This window comes from Macaca fascicularis, chromosome 6 (genome assembly GCF_037993035.2).
Source record: "Macaca fascicularis isolate 582-1 chromosome 6, T2T-MFA8v1.1".
NCBI lineage: Eukaryota > Metazoa > Chordata > Mammalia > Primates > Cercopithecidae > Macaca > Macaca fascicularis.
The window spans coordinates 80,184,487-80,199,539 of record NC_088380.1 but is presented as its reverse complement, the minus strand read 5'-3'; the positions used below and the strand labels follow the sequence as shown (position 1 = coordinate 80,199,539).

Genomic DNA, 15,053 nt, shown 5'->3' with positions numbered 1-15,053 from the left:
TGTCCAGAGATCCTCAAGCTCTGAAGCAACAAACAGCACTGCAAAGTTGGATGGGGGTGGGAAGAGCTCTGAATGGCCACACGGCCGTCCCACACTGGGGTGAGGATCCTCAGCCTGGCAGACATAGGCAGCAGAGTGGGCAGGATGGGTGTCAGTGGGGTTTCCATTTGCAGCCAAAGTTTATGCAAATATTTCTAGAAATGCCCCTGCTTTCTTGGCTGGGCCATTTGGAGGACCCATTTTGGGGGTGGGGGAGGAGGAGAAAAGGCATTGCCCTTGACCTTGAGGAATGTTTGACAGAAAGCTGGGCATGGGCCACAGTGAGTACCTGTGGCATCTTGGGTGTCAGTCCAATGGAATGGAAAACCACATAGTAAAGTCACTAAGGCTGTGGTGTCTGGAGGCGTGGCATGGCCCTGAATGCTAGCTCCTCCACCTTACTAGCTGGGTGACCTCGGGCAAGCCATTTAACTTCCCGGCCTCAGTTTCCTCACCTGTAAAGCATAGATAATATTAGTGCTTATTTCATAGAATATTTGTAAAAATTAAAGAATATATCTTCACTTCTTGGAACGAAGTATGACACATAATAAATGCTCAATAAACACTAGTACAGGATGCTACTGACACCAAAGTTTTTATTCAAGGGGTGAGGGGTGTTTCTCCCCTACTCTCACCTCTCAGTTCCACTTGTTTTCCCTGGGGGAGTGACCTCAGTCTCAAATATAAAACAGTGGCAGTCGAGGGCAGACTTACGGTTTCCTTGCCTTAATTTTCTAGCTGCTCAGTTATGGGTTTTTCCATCCTCCCCACCCTCCTGCTGAGCCTTCCTGAAGTGCATCATCAGGCAGCTCGCCCCGCTACCTATGACAGTCAGATTTCTGATTTTCCGAAGTCTCTCCACTGTGTGATTCCTCTGTGAGTTACAGACCAACTCTGGGGTCACCACAGTCTGTCTTCTGCCCTTCAACCATACAGCTCAGCCCTGTGCAAACCATTATCATGCTGACAGGCTTTTCTTTGAGAAACGCCCAAGTGAATCTGATTTGGTTGGAGTTGATGCTTAATAGCAGAGAAATTCTCCCTGATGGTGTAGTACTTAATGAGTGCCTGACATGTTCAATAAATGCAAAAGTCTGGATCCCTTGAGCAGCCTGCAAAGGCCACTGATATAATGCTTTAGAATCAAAATGTGAGTCACAGGCTAGAAAAAAAGAAAAGAGAGAGAAAGAAAGAGAGATAGATAGATAGATAGAGAGAACCTCAGAAGCCTGATAACTATCTCAATTACAATAATCTTGCAGTAGCTTAACAATGACAAAACCTCGGGTGTTGGGAGAACTATTGTGATTCTGCTGGTCCACGTGTAAGCTCCTGCAGAGGTCTCAGCTAAGTGAGCTGCGATGGGACAAGATCAATGCCTACCCTTCAAACCCATCAACTAGGGCCAGCACCAGGGTGGTAACCCATTCTGGAAACACCAGTTCACAAAGGCAAAAATAGCCCCATAGCACAAGCTCATTTAATAAAACTGATCAGAACTGGGCGGAACTGTCTCAACCAGATGTGTGGAGGGGACTGACACCCCTGAGTAGCCTGTTTATTACAGGGCTCTGTGACTCAGGTCAGCAAAACACTCACCATGGGCTCGTCTGGCTCAAGCATTGTGTTCAGTGCCATGGAGGTTATAAAGAAACTAAGATGTCAGCTCTGGCCTCAAAGAGTCCAGAAAGTGCCTAGAGTTCTAAAGAAACATATTTGTTTTATTGCAATTATAAAGACAATTCTGTAAGATAGAGGTGGGTATCAGGCACAAGGAGAGGGTGGGAGGACGCCCTAGGAAGGTCTTGAGTTACTGGTTCCTCCAGAACCACCTTTGACCCAGACAGGGGGAAATGCCCCTTCTACAGCTTTTCTTTCTCTACTTTTGTGGAACCCCACCCTCTGTCCACTACAAGACAGAAACCATACCCTGGCCCGGAGCATCCTCGAGCACAGACCACACATGGCAGAGGGAAGGTGCTCCTGCAAGGAGCTGGTCCAGCTGCTTGTTCACTGTGGGGTCTTCTGCCTGACCAGCCTCTCTGCACTACAGGCTGACATGCAATTTGGCTTTTAATCTGCATCATGAGATGATGTTTCTGAAAATCTTCATAAACCTCCAAGGGTACTTCTCATGTAAGTTGTCATCGCCTGCCAATCAGATGTTTGGTGTCTTTCCATCCCTCCCAGAAGGCCCCTAAGGTCCTTCCTTTCCTTAAGCAGGCCCCTTCTGTCATCACTTCCAATCTCTCTTTCTCTCTCTGATCCCTGGAACTCTTCCTGTGGGGCCTGCTTAACTTCCTTTGGTTTAAGGACACAACTGCTTGCCAGATACAGCCAGTGATCATGGGCATCCCACCTGCCTTTCTCCTAATTCTGAGAATCTTCCCCTATTCAGGCTCCCAGAGAGACACATCTTTCTCCATCAGCACAGGACCATCACCCATGTCTTCCTCTCCTGGCCAGTGCAGCTCTCCCTAACACTGGGACACATCTGACATCTGACCCGCACGTGTGTTCTGTGAGGCCTATACCTTGCCTTGAAACTTTCTGAATTAGCTGCCAACATTTAAACATTGGAGGATTATAGGAGAGTGACTTTAGAAACAGTTTATTAGTTTCTCATCAAGCTAAACATGTACTTACCAAATGGACATCTTTGGGAGGCCATTATTCTACTCACCACATGTGCAAATTGTATCTCCATAAGAATACATAAGAATTAGAGCATTAAAAATGGGAGAGACTTCATATAAATATCCAGAATTTTGCCTTTTTTTTGGGAAATCAGATCTGGCCATACGTGGCTTTAGTATCTGTATGGCTGGATCTGCTGCAGCTCAGTAGCTGCTAATCCTCTAGAGAGGGTGGGGGTTTTCTCATGTGCCTCTGTTACCTTTTCTTCCAGCTTCGTTTGTTCATGCCACCTGCTTGGCTCCTAGGATATTTAAGTTGCCCATCTCAGTCTTAAATTGTCAAGCCAAGACTCCTGGGACTCTTCCCAACTCACCTTTCCTTCTGCCCCACTGCTCCCCAGCCCTCCACCTAACCCCTCAGGCTAATGTGTACCCTCCACCTAACTAGGAAGATCAGTGTAGGTTAAAGAACAGAGTGGAATTCAAAGTGGCCCCAGAAAGGCTGAACTCCCAGATCCGTTACAGTATTTGAGGAAGGGGTTCGTTGAACTCATAGGCTGAAATAGGCAAGATGAGAAGTAAGGCTTTTCATTTTCAGGACTCTTTGCTGTTACCCCAGACCAGATATTTCTTCGCAGCCCAACCTTAGTCTAGAAACACCTCTGGCTTCCAGCATGGGGCCAGACATAGATGGATGTCCAATGAGCATTTGCCAAACCCAAAATGTAGTGCTATCCTCTCATCAAGTAATTTAAATGAAGGCTCAATCCCAGTTTGTTTAGCTGTAATGGAGGCAAAGCCATTGAATCCACTTCTTTGTTGGATAATTTAGACAGAGAAAATATATTTGTTCCATGGCCTAACCATGCTGGTCATTTCATTAAGATGTGCTACTAATCATTGAAAAGACTGGGCATGAAATACATAAATGGCTTAAATGGCTCACCTCTTCGGCTACCACTAGATTACACAAGAGTATTTTTTTGTTGTTTGATTAAGATCTACAGTAACCACTTCACTCTCTTCTAACCCATATTGTTTCCTTTCATCACACTCTGCCTCCTTTGATTTCACCAGATCTCAAGGCTGACCACTGCCATCTCCGCCACCCAATTCTCAGGCTCATTGTTTTCCAACCTCTTTGCAAGTATCCTGTCCAAGCCCCAAGTAACTCCCTTTTGTCTTATACATTCCATGGTGTGACAGGCAGCACAGCTGAAGAGCTCCTTGAGGGCTGAGCATGGGAATGAGGAAGAAGTGGATCAATTTAATTTATCCTTAAGTGGAAGCATGCCCCGGTGTCACATAAAAGATCAGAACCCTCCCAAAGAAGAAGCCCTTCCATCGTTGAGAAGGATCCCTAGGAATTACTTCACTGCATAATTAGATTCCTTGTCAAGCTTTCAACCTCACACTCTGTCCTAGTTAGCAATCTCTTTTTCTAATGCTGTACTCTAGGCAGTTGATAGTATATCTCAGGAAATTAGTCACACAGGAAACATCAGTGTCGCCCAGTGGTGCTGAATGGCCACCCTGGCTAAGATGCCATACCCAGTGTCCCCTTGGATTCTCTTGAGACCTTTTCAAAGCCACTCAGGGCAAATCTAAACTTCATTTTGACAGAGACAGCTGAATAAAGTAGAAACACAAAATCAGCCCATAAGAGGATAGGGAACTGGTAGGTAATTTAACATCAATGCCTCTGATGGTAGGTTATGTAAAAAAATAAAGTTTGGCTTAGTCCTTCCAAATGAAAGAATACTGTGTTTGTGAAGAACAGATGGGTAGCTCTACAATTTTTTACCTTAACAACCTGGGCAAATTAAGGGAGTACTTCTTCTGGGGACCCCACTCTGGATATGAAAGAAAAATGATTTTGAGGTTATTCAGCTTGTACCCTAAGATATGAGGGAAACATTCTCTCCCTTTCCACAAAACTCTAAGTATCTCTTACCCTGTAAGTCACTTAAATATTATTCATGGAAATCTGGGGAACAATTACAACACTCAAACAAGGAATATTTTAGAAAATAATGGCGATTTTTATGTCCCTACAGGTGAAAGTTAATTTAGAAACACAGCGGTGAGTTACTAAGACTTGGTAATGGTGTTAATTGTAAGCCTTTGATAAAGGATCTATTTAGGTTAATGATAAATTCAGCCCAGCAAGGGTATTTTCAGAACAGTTATTTTCAAAGAAATACACACATACACACACATATATATTTTGTCTAGTGCAGAATATAAAAATGTGCAGGAAAATGAGATGGGGAGTTTTTATGGAACCATTATGATAGCACAACACCTTATTTTAGAGAGAAAAGATATCAGTGTTTCAAGTTAGGTTTGCAGTAGGTAGCTAACAATAAAACAGCAGAAGAAACCACCCCCCAAAATCCCAGTGCCTTCAGAGGGTGGGACCCTTCTAGTAGGTAGAGGGCCCTTTGTTTGCTAAGATCACAATGGGTGGTTTTAAGGACTGAATTATGTCTTTCAGATTCATTGTGGAAGCTCTAACCCCCAATATGCCTGAAAGTGATAGGGTCTTTGGGAGGTAATTAAGGTTAAATGAGCTCATAAGGGTGGGACCCTAATCTGACAGGACTGTGGCCTTATTAAAACAGAAGAGGGAGATGCCCGTCCCCCCACCACTTTCTCCTGCCCACCATGTACAGACACAGGAAGAAGGTGGCCAGAAGCCAAATCAGCCAGCATGTTAATCTTGAACTTTGAGCATCCAGAACTGTGAGAAATAAATTTCTGCTGTTTAAGCCACCCAGTCTGTGGTATCTTGTTATGGCAGCCTGAGCAGATTAAGGCAGGTATGCAAGTTTGGAGCCAGAAGCTGGAAGAGCTTGATTTCTCTGACTAAGGGGTTGAGGGTGACAGTGGAGTTGATTCCTGGAGGAAGAGAGGAGCTAGAGAAGTTGCATGCTGTGTTGAGAGGAGAAGAGAGAAGTTATATTGTCTTTGAGGGAAACACAAATATCAAATCAGGATTTATCAAACGTGGGTTATAAACCATGTAACGTAAAAAATCTCTTCAGTGTCTTATGAAATCATCATAAGATATATATATATATGTATATATGTGTGTGTATATGTGTGTGTGTGTGTATATATATATATTTATACATATATTTTTAAGAGACAGGGTCTTGCTCTGTCACCCAGGCTGGAGTGTGGTGGCCTGACCATGGCTCATTGTAACCTCAAGCTCCTAGACTCAAGCAATCTTCCTGCCTCAGCCTCCCAAATGGCTAGGAGTACAGGTGTGTGCCACCATGCCCAGCTAATTTTTAAATTTGTTATAGAATATATGTTGCCCAGGCTGGTCTCCAACTCCTGACCTCAAGCCATCTTCCCACGTCAGCCTAAGATAATTTTTAAAACAACAAGGAATTCTGCATGCGACTGGTTTTTCTCATGACAATTGATGAAGGCTTGGATCTCTGAATGCTTGGCAAGGGGCTGTGAGAGCATCAGCTAGACAGAAAAGGGGTAGCTGGCATCTGCGCCACACACGCACACTGTAGAGACAGTTAAAATGCCCCAGACACCATTCCAACTCTGTGTTGTTCTCTGGAGAAGTTTCCTAGCTTTGTCATGTATAGAGAACATTTTGAAGAAATGAGGATCAGATGATGGCTTCTAATGTCTAATCTTCCATTATCTGTGTCAATTTGAGAAATGACCAAATTTCTACGTAACGGGTTCTCCATTCAAAAAAGGGTAGTAATAGTTACTGTTGTTTTCCTCCCAAAAATATTAAAATAAATAGATAATATATGTAAGACCACCCTTTTGAAAGGTATTACTCATTTGTTTTCTACTTTTTACTTTGAATTAATTATAGATTCACAGAAGATTGCAAAGATAGTACAGAGAGATCCCACGTACCCTTCATCCAGTTTCCCTCAATGGTTAATCTTACAAAACTATAGACAATATTGAAAGCATGGAACTGACATTAGTGCAATGTGTGTATATAGTTCTGTTTTATTTTATCACATGTAGATTATACATATGTATATGTATATTAATACGTAACCACATTGGAAACTAAGACACCCAACTATTACATCAATGCAAGGTTCTCCCAGATGCAACTCCTTTACAGTCATATACCCCCACCCCCCGACCATTCCAAACCTCTGCCAATAATTAATGTGTTCTCCCACCTCTCTGTTTGTCATTTCTAGGATGTTACATAAATGCCTTTTGAGACTGGCTTTTTCACTCAGCAAAATGCCCTTGAGGTCTATACAAGCTGTTATAGCAATCACTTGTTTCTTTTTATTGCTGAGTAGCATTTTATAGTATTGCAGGACATTTTGGTTGTTTTCAGCTTTTGGGTGTTACAACTGTATGGATAACCATGCATACGCTTTTGTGTGGATACAAGTTTTTATTTCTCTGGGATAAATGCCCAAGAGTACAATTACTGGGTTATATGTTAAGTGTACGTTTGGTTTTTAAAGAAACTGTCAAACCACTTTCCAGAGTGTCTATAACTATTTGTCGTTTCCACCAGCAATGCATGAGAGATGCTGTTTCTCTGCCGCCTTTCTAGCATTTGATATTGCCATTGATTTTTGAAACTAATTTTTTAATAGTATGAAATGTATTCACAATTTATTCACAATTTGTTTTCAGGGCAAACCCCAACATCGACAGCTCCTAGAGTAGGCACCTATATCTACAGTAAATAAAACCAACGTTTCTGTTGTTATTTACCATAGGTATGGGTGCCTTTGTCTCTTTTGTAGGTCAAGGTCTCCAGGATTTGACGGGGATCTAGTCTGCTGGTAAGGCTCGGATTCACATGTGGTTTGGGGAAGCCCCAGGATCCAGCCAACTGTGATCTGAGAACTAGGGAAGTCTGAGCCACTCTGAAATGCTGCAGAGGAGGCACACTGGCTTGAGGGTCTCGAGATCCCTATATCTACATTATCTGAAACCAAATGGAAAGGCCACAGCAGCCCAAACTATGTCTACCTTCAAATGGGCCCAGATTCTCCTCCCGACACACATTAGTGTGTACTCAGCACTTATCTGAATGAGGGCACTGGGGTGACTTGTCCAGTGTCATGCTTGGGTAACTATGATTTACTAACAGCAGGCGGCGCCCCTAAGGATTGCATCTTGCAAAGACAGAAACTCCCCATGACTTTGGAAGAAAATCTAACAATATTAAAAGCCCCCTGATGCACTAAAACTGAAGTTGTGTAATTTGGGCCAATTTTTGTTACACTGTAAGTGTTTTCTTTGGGTCTGAGTGCTGAAATTTTGACTTTGCTGAAAGGCCACGTAAGCCATCTAAGGAAGGATTCCCTTGTCTTCTGCTGTTTTCTGAGCCTGGTTCTCCAGCCTTCCTGACCATTCCCTGAGCTATCCAACAGCCTTCTAAGAAATTCCTGTTGAGTTAGCTAGAGTTGCTTTTTGTTTCTGGCATCCAAAAATGGATGGAAGGGCCACACTTAAACATTACATTATGAAATGCAGGAACATTCAAAAAACATTTTCCAGAGTAAAAATGAAATGGTGCAGCAGAGATGGCCAGTTGCCTCCCTGTATCCACTCTACACTGATTTGTATTCTCCCTGCTGCTGGAAATAAGCAGCTACTCTACCTTTCCAAGACTTTCTCTGTCTTGAAATTCTGGTCAATGAGATTCAAGTGGATTTGTGTGGGACTTCCAGGAAGGTTCTTTCTGGGAGTACAGACATATCCTTATACATCCTTCCCACTTTGTGCTGCCTAGAACGTAACCCTACAGTTGGAATGTGCTAAGAATGGAGGAGCAGTGAGATAAAAGGAATTGGGGCCTTTGATGATGACTGCTGAGCTACTACACCAGCCCTGGACTGCCTCTATCCAGACTTCTTTCATGTGATATAAAACAAACTTTTATCTTGCTTATGCCTTTGTTAATTTGGCTTTTCCTTTTTATCTAGTAAATTCTTTTTTTTTTTTTTTTTTGAGACACACTCCCTTCCTGGTTCAAGCAATTCTGGTGCCTCAGTCTCACAAGTAGCTGGAATTATAGGCACCTGACACCATGCGCAGCTAATTTTTGTAATTTTAGTAGAGATAGGGTTTTGCCATGTTGCCCAGGCTGGCCTCAAACTCCTGAGCTCAAGTGATCCACCCACCTTGGCCTCCCAAAGTGCTGGGATTACAGGCATGAGCCACTGCACCCCCCTGTCAATTCTAATTTTTAACTAAAGTGAAGAAATGGATTCTGGAGAGAATCTGGGGTCCAGTGGTTTCCTAGGATGCAGAAGAATGCACTAGTTGATTTCCAGCTTCTACACTTGTATCTACTTCAAAATTGTGGTAGCTACTAGCTCTGTCACTACATGTTGTTACTTAATATGCTAATACATTTTGATAATACTATTTTGAAACAACTGATTTCATTTATAATCCTATTTATTTCACTTTATGTATGTAAAAACATTATTTTGGGAAGAGGTCTGTGGGCTTCACCCACTTACCAGAGGGATGTATGGTCACAAACCCCTGCTTGACAGGGTCACTTGCAGTGCTATCAGCATAGGAACATACAGTTCTTCACATGAGCACCAGAGCAGGAAACTGCCATATTTTAAAGCCCATTTCCCCATTTTAGGATCAGGTGCATAAGATAACATACCAGGTACAATGCCTGGGACACAGAAAGCTCTCAGTAAATGCCTGACTTCCCTTCCTTTTCTGGTGAGCTTGAATGGAAGAGTTCAGACTTCAATTCCACGATAATTGGCTTAAATTCACAATAGGGGAGGTAGCTCCTCTGAGTTCACTATACAAACCTCGAAGGTCAGTGTGAGAATGTTGAAAAGTGTTTCCCAGATCGGCGCAGAACTCTCAATCCCTCAAGAAAGTAAATAGATGTCTTTGGGGTCTGTGGGGACTATCTGCACCCCAGCTGATAGATGCCTTCCCTACAGTTTAATATTACCCATATTAAACAAAGAGGATGGGGAGAGAGACAGGAGGCTGGGCTGGGAGAGCTGGCTTGTGGTCATGTTTCAGCACATGAGACTTTCCAAACACTTGCTTCTGGGTACGATGAACAATGAAACAGATGCATTCAAAGAAATGGCCATGCACTTAAACACATGATAATTTTTTTTTTTTAATTTCACATCCACTTTTTAAGCCCTTAAAGACTATATCATCATTGTTTCTTTGACTGATGCGTCTTATTATTGCATGGGGAAAAGTGAACCATCACTGAAGGAAATTGGAAGCCAAGGGTTCTTTCACTGAGATGAAATAAAAGTTTGATCCTAAAATTAACAAATTAAATTAACAAATTAAGAAAAATAATACTGGTGTAAGTCGATGTACCAAATCACTTCCCTCTGTCATGTCTTACTCTGACTCTCGAGCATAAAATCATCAGGGCTGTAACACTCAGTGAAATATGGCAAAGCTGAGAGGGCAGGGCTCTGGGCCACCTGGTACCTGCCTGTCCTGGCTGGGCTGCTGAGAGGAACCCCAGTTATCATGTGAGGTCTGCCCTGACACCCTGGAGTAGTGGGCACAGGACACTTTGGCATGCCTTACAAGTTCTGTTCCTATACCTCTAATCTTTCTTATCCATCTCCACAACTTCAAATGACAGGTGAACCATTGAGAAAACATGGTTAGGACAAGGTGAGTACAATCTTTTAAATATTCCTCTTTTTAATTCTTCCTCCCTGATCCAAACTTCAGTCCCAAATACGAGGAAAATACGAGACTACACTTAATGAACATCTGTGCCAGGCACTGTGCAAAGGTAACCACTTTCTGTATGCTATCCTTTAATACAGCAATTGTATTTTTTTAAAATTTTACTTTGAGTTCTGGGATACGTGTGCACAATGTACAGGTTTGTTACATAGGTATACATGTGCCATGGTGATTTGCTGCACCCATCACCCCGTCATCTAGGTTTAAGGCCACACATGTGTTAGGTATTTATCCTAATGCTCTCCCTCCCTTTGCCTACCCCAACCAACAGGACCTGCTGCGTGATGTTCCCCTCCCTGTGTCCATGTGTTCTCATTGTTCAGTTCCCACTTATGAGTGAGAACACGCAGTATTTGGTTTTCTATTCCTGTGTTAGTTTGCTGAGAATGATGGTTTCCAGTTTCATCCATGTCCCTGCAAATGACATGAACTCATTATTTTTTTATGGCTGCAGAGTATTTCATGTTGTATATATGTCACATTTTCTTTATCCAGTCTATCATTGATGGGCATTTGGGTTGGTTCCAAGTCTTTGCTATTGTGAATAGTGTTGCAATAAACATACATGTGCATGTGTCTTTACGGTAGAATGATTTATAATCCTTTGGGTATATACCCAGTAATGGGATTGTGCAGCAATTATATTAGGTTATACTATTATTGTGCCTATTTTACAGATGAGGAAACAGAGGACCAGAGAGCCTAGGTAACTGTCCTAAAGACGACAAAGCTAGAGAGGGCAGAGGTGGCTTGGAAGCAGGGCCTTCCCTCTCAGCCAATGCTGTTAACGACTGCACTGACTGCCTGTCTCCAGGATCTCTGACATCTTGCTGCTGCGATAGAGCTTGGCTCCGGTGCTGCCCATATAACCCGCAGAATCAGCTGGTAGTTGATGCTGGCAGGTTAGAGTTGTCAGACTCTCATTATTTCTATCTGGGAATGATAGCACCATGGCCTTGAAAATGGGTGTTTATATAGTACATGCCCCTTGAATATTAAATTACTCAACAGACAAATGGAGGATTCTGATTTATTGGGTACAAAATCATCAAGATTTTACAGTATTGTTTTGATACCTTGGTTCTCTCTCCTTGTCTTAGCTTCTATCCTTTTTTTTTTTCTTTCCTCTGACTTCTCTAATCTCAAACTTTAGGCAGGGTTTATGCTTTTTAGTTCCTTCTCCCTCTTCTTTTCATGTAGCTCACATTTAGGCTGCTCTGATAATCTGGGTATCTCAGGTAGGATGACCTGATAGCAATAATAGCTGCCATTTTTGAGCATCAAATACGCACTGGGTGTTCTAACAAGATTATTTTGCTTAATCCTTACCACAATGCTGACTAGGAGAGTGGGCTGGATCAGAATGAAAAGCTTTGACAGGGCTCACAGAAGTAGCAGGTCTGAGACTCAAAATTCCTCTCACTTTATACCTCTTTCCCTTGGCCACAGTGCATTTCTTCTTGTGGACAAGGAAGCTGACTTTCTTCTTCTTTCTTGTCAAGTATCTGTCTGGTTGAGGAATCAGGAATCCTTCCCTGCTTCCTTCTTTAATTAGACAGCTATTGCCTCTCCTGCCAGCCAAAGGAAGTAGGGACGTTCTGGTAATTTGGACAACCTTGGGAATATATGTATTTTTAAGCCTGGACATCTCATCATGGCTGGAGAGGTAGGGTGGGGTAAGTCTGGAGTTTTTGGGAGCCCCTAGTTTGGCACTACAACATCTGCAGTGAAGGGCTGGCCAGATAGAGGCCATGGGCTATTCTAGGGGCTAGATAAGGCCCAGTGCACTGCGGGCTTTCAGAGCTGTGGCCTTTCGTGCTAAAATGAGAACTTTCCCATTTAGCTAATTGAACGTCTTTGCTACACACTGTAATGCACACAGCAGGGGAGAACACCTCATCTGATGCACACATGAATTTAAAAGGAAAAATGATGACAGAGGGTTTAATGGAGCGGACAGTGCCGCAGTCCAGCAGCAACTCCAAAGCCTGGGCTAATGAAAGCTCTCAGCCAACAGTGGAAAGTGCCTGTGATTCAGCTCTCTGTTCCCATTTCCCCTGAGGCACTGGGGCTTCCATTAAATGCTGATGTGCCCTGATTATTACAGAGTGTGGAGAGAGAAAGGAAGGGCAGGAAGGCTGAAAGAGAACCTTTCCACCTGACCTATCTGTTCTTGAAGGTACTGCTTATTTATTTCGGAACCAGTAGCCAATTCCCACTATGGGTCAGAAGGCCTAGGCTTGAGAATGGGTGTTGCGTCAAGAAGAGCCAAATTTTCTCGAACTCTTGGCTTTAGGCAATTCTCCTGCCTCGGTCTCCCAAAGCACTGGGGTTACAGTTGTGAGGCACTGCACCCAGCCACGCCAATTCTAAATACCTATTTTCAGCTGTTACAGGCACCTGATTTTTGAGGCAAGGATATTTCCTTCTGGGTTTGTTGCTCTTCCTCCTCCCTTGCTCTAGTAGACTGCTCTTTGCCATGGGGGAGACACAGACAGCCCAGAAGTTCCTGAATGGAGTGGTGGCAGGGAAGGTGCTGGTATGACCACAGCAAAGCGCTCTGCCTCCTAAGGTCTTGTCAGCACTGGGTAAGGTCCATTCATGTTGGGAACCTTCAGATGTTAGCAACCATCTGTCTCCGGGGAAAATTTCAACTCTGACAGCAGTGATATGAAGAGAAAGCACCATCACTATTCCACACTGGTACAAAAGCCAGGTCTCAGCAGGCCAGGTGGACTCCACTGTCCACTGAAAACCCCTGGCCATAGCCCATGTCTTAACTCACTAGCCCTTAGAGCAATCCAATCCTCTATTCTAGTGTCTAACTTCACAAGACTCCTTCCAGATTTCCTTCCAGAATCCTTAGTGACCCTCTCAAGGTCTACTTTGCATCAGAGGCTTATAAGCAGCCAGAATTCCAGTCTCACAGCATCAGGCTCAGGCTTTGTGCACTGACTGCTCTGCCCTAATTACTAAACGGCAACACCCGGAAACAATGAACACCTCTGTCCACAAGCCTGTGTGTTATTTATCATTTGAAATACACTTGCCGTGTGGATGCCAATTATCCATTCCTTCTCTCCAGAGCAAAGCCTGTTACCAATATGAGAAGGCTGAGGTCCTGGCTCTGAGTCACTTTATTACACTCCTGTGTTCCTTCCCTGCAGGGTGCAAATTCAATGCACAGGGAGTGGTGGGCACTCAAAGGCCTCCTCAGTGAAAGAGGACAGAGCAGCAGGGGTGGACCCGCTCTTGTTTCTGTGGACTATGGCATCATTTATACAATGCAGATTTCAGAGGAGAGATATAAGCCTTTAGTTTTTTCAGAGGCTGCAGGGAAAGTGGATAGACTTTTAGCCCCTTGTCTATTTTAGGCAAAGTTAAAAGATGTATCATTGAAAAGAAGAGATATCTAGATGTCAAAGTTACTCTTTAAGTGTGATTCTAAAACAGATGGACAGGTTTTTGCGTGGATGAAACCAACAATATGGAAACTCAAACACTGAACAAGTCAGGCTCACTGTTCTCCTTATTCTCATTCGCATTGCCCCACTCCCACCCAGTACATACCATCAAGTTCTAGGGGCCCAGCAGAAAAACAGACTTCTGAGGTCACCCATTGGGCCTTCCATGGAAAGGAAGCCGAAGAATCTCAAACCTGGCTGCACATTAGAACCACCCAGAAGCTTTAAAAACTATTGATGTACCTTAACATAATCAAGGCTATCCATGACGAGCTCCCAGCTAACATACTCAATGGTGAAAAGCTAAAAGCTTTCCCTCTAAGACCAGGAAGACTCTTGTCCTTTCTATTCAGGATAGTACTGAAAGTCCTAGCCAGAGCAATTAGGCAAGAAAAGAAATAAAGGGAATCAAAATCAGAAAGAAAGAAGTAAAATAAGAGCATGTCTCTGCAGATGACATGATCTTATATATAGAAAATTCTTTTTTTTTTTTTTTTTTTTTTTGAGACGGAGTCTCGCTCTGCCGCCCAGGCTGGAGTGCAGTGGCCGGATCTCAGCTCACTGCAAGCTCCGCCTCCCGGGTTCACGCCATTCTCCTGCCTCAGCCTCCCGAGTAGTTGGGACTACAGGCGCCCGCCACCGCGCCCGGCTAGTTTTTTGTATTTTTTAGTAGAGACGGGGTTTCACCGTGTTAACCAGGATGGTCTCGATCTCCTGACCTCGTGATCCGCCCGTCTCGGCCTCCCAAAGTGCTGGGATTACAGGCTTGAGCCACCGCGCCCGGCCAATATATAGAAAATTCTAAAGACGCCACCAAGAAACTGTCAGAATACATGAGTTCAGCAATGTGACAGCATACAAAATCAAGAGACAAAAATTAGTTGTGTTTCTATACACTAATAATGAAGCATTTGAAAAAGAAATTATTAAAACAATCCTACTTACAATAGCATCAAAAAGAATAAAATAGGAATAAATTTAACAAAGAAAGTAAAATATCTGTATGTTGAAAACAATAAAACTCTGATGAAAGAAATTGAAGATGGCAAATAAATGGCAAGATATATTGTATTTATGGATTGAAAGAATTATACTGTCAAAATGTCAGTGCTACGCAAATAGATCTACAGAGTCAATGTAATCCCTATCAAAGTTCCAATGTCATTTT

General features: G+C 43.2%; 1 protein-coding gene across 1 annotated transcript in view; it reads right to left on the bottom strand.

Moving 5' to 3' along the window:
- The window catches only part of SV2C (synaptic vesicle glycoprotein 2C), a 243,868-nt gene that overhangs the window by 99,361 nt on the left and 129,454 nt on the right, over nt 1–15,053 (bottom strand). The gene's annotated exons all lie outside the window — the stretch shown is intronic.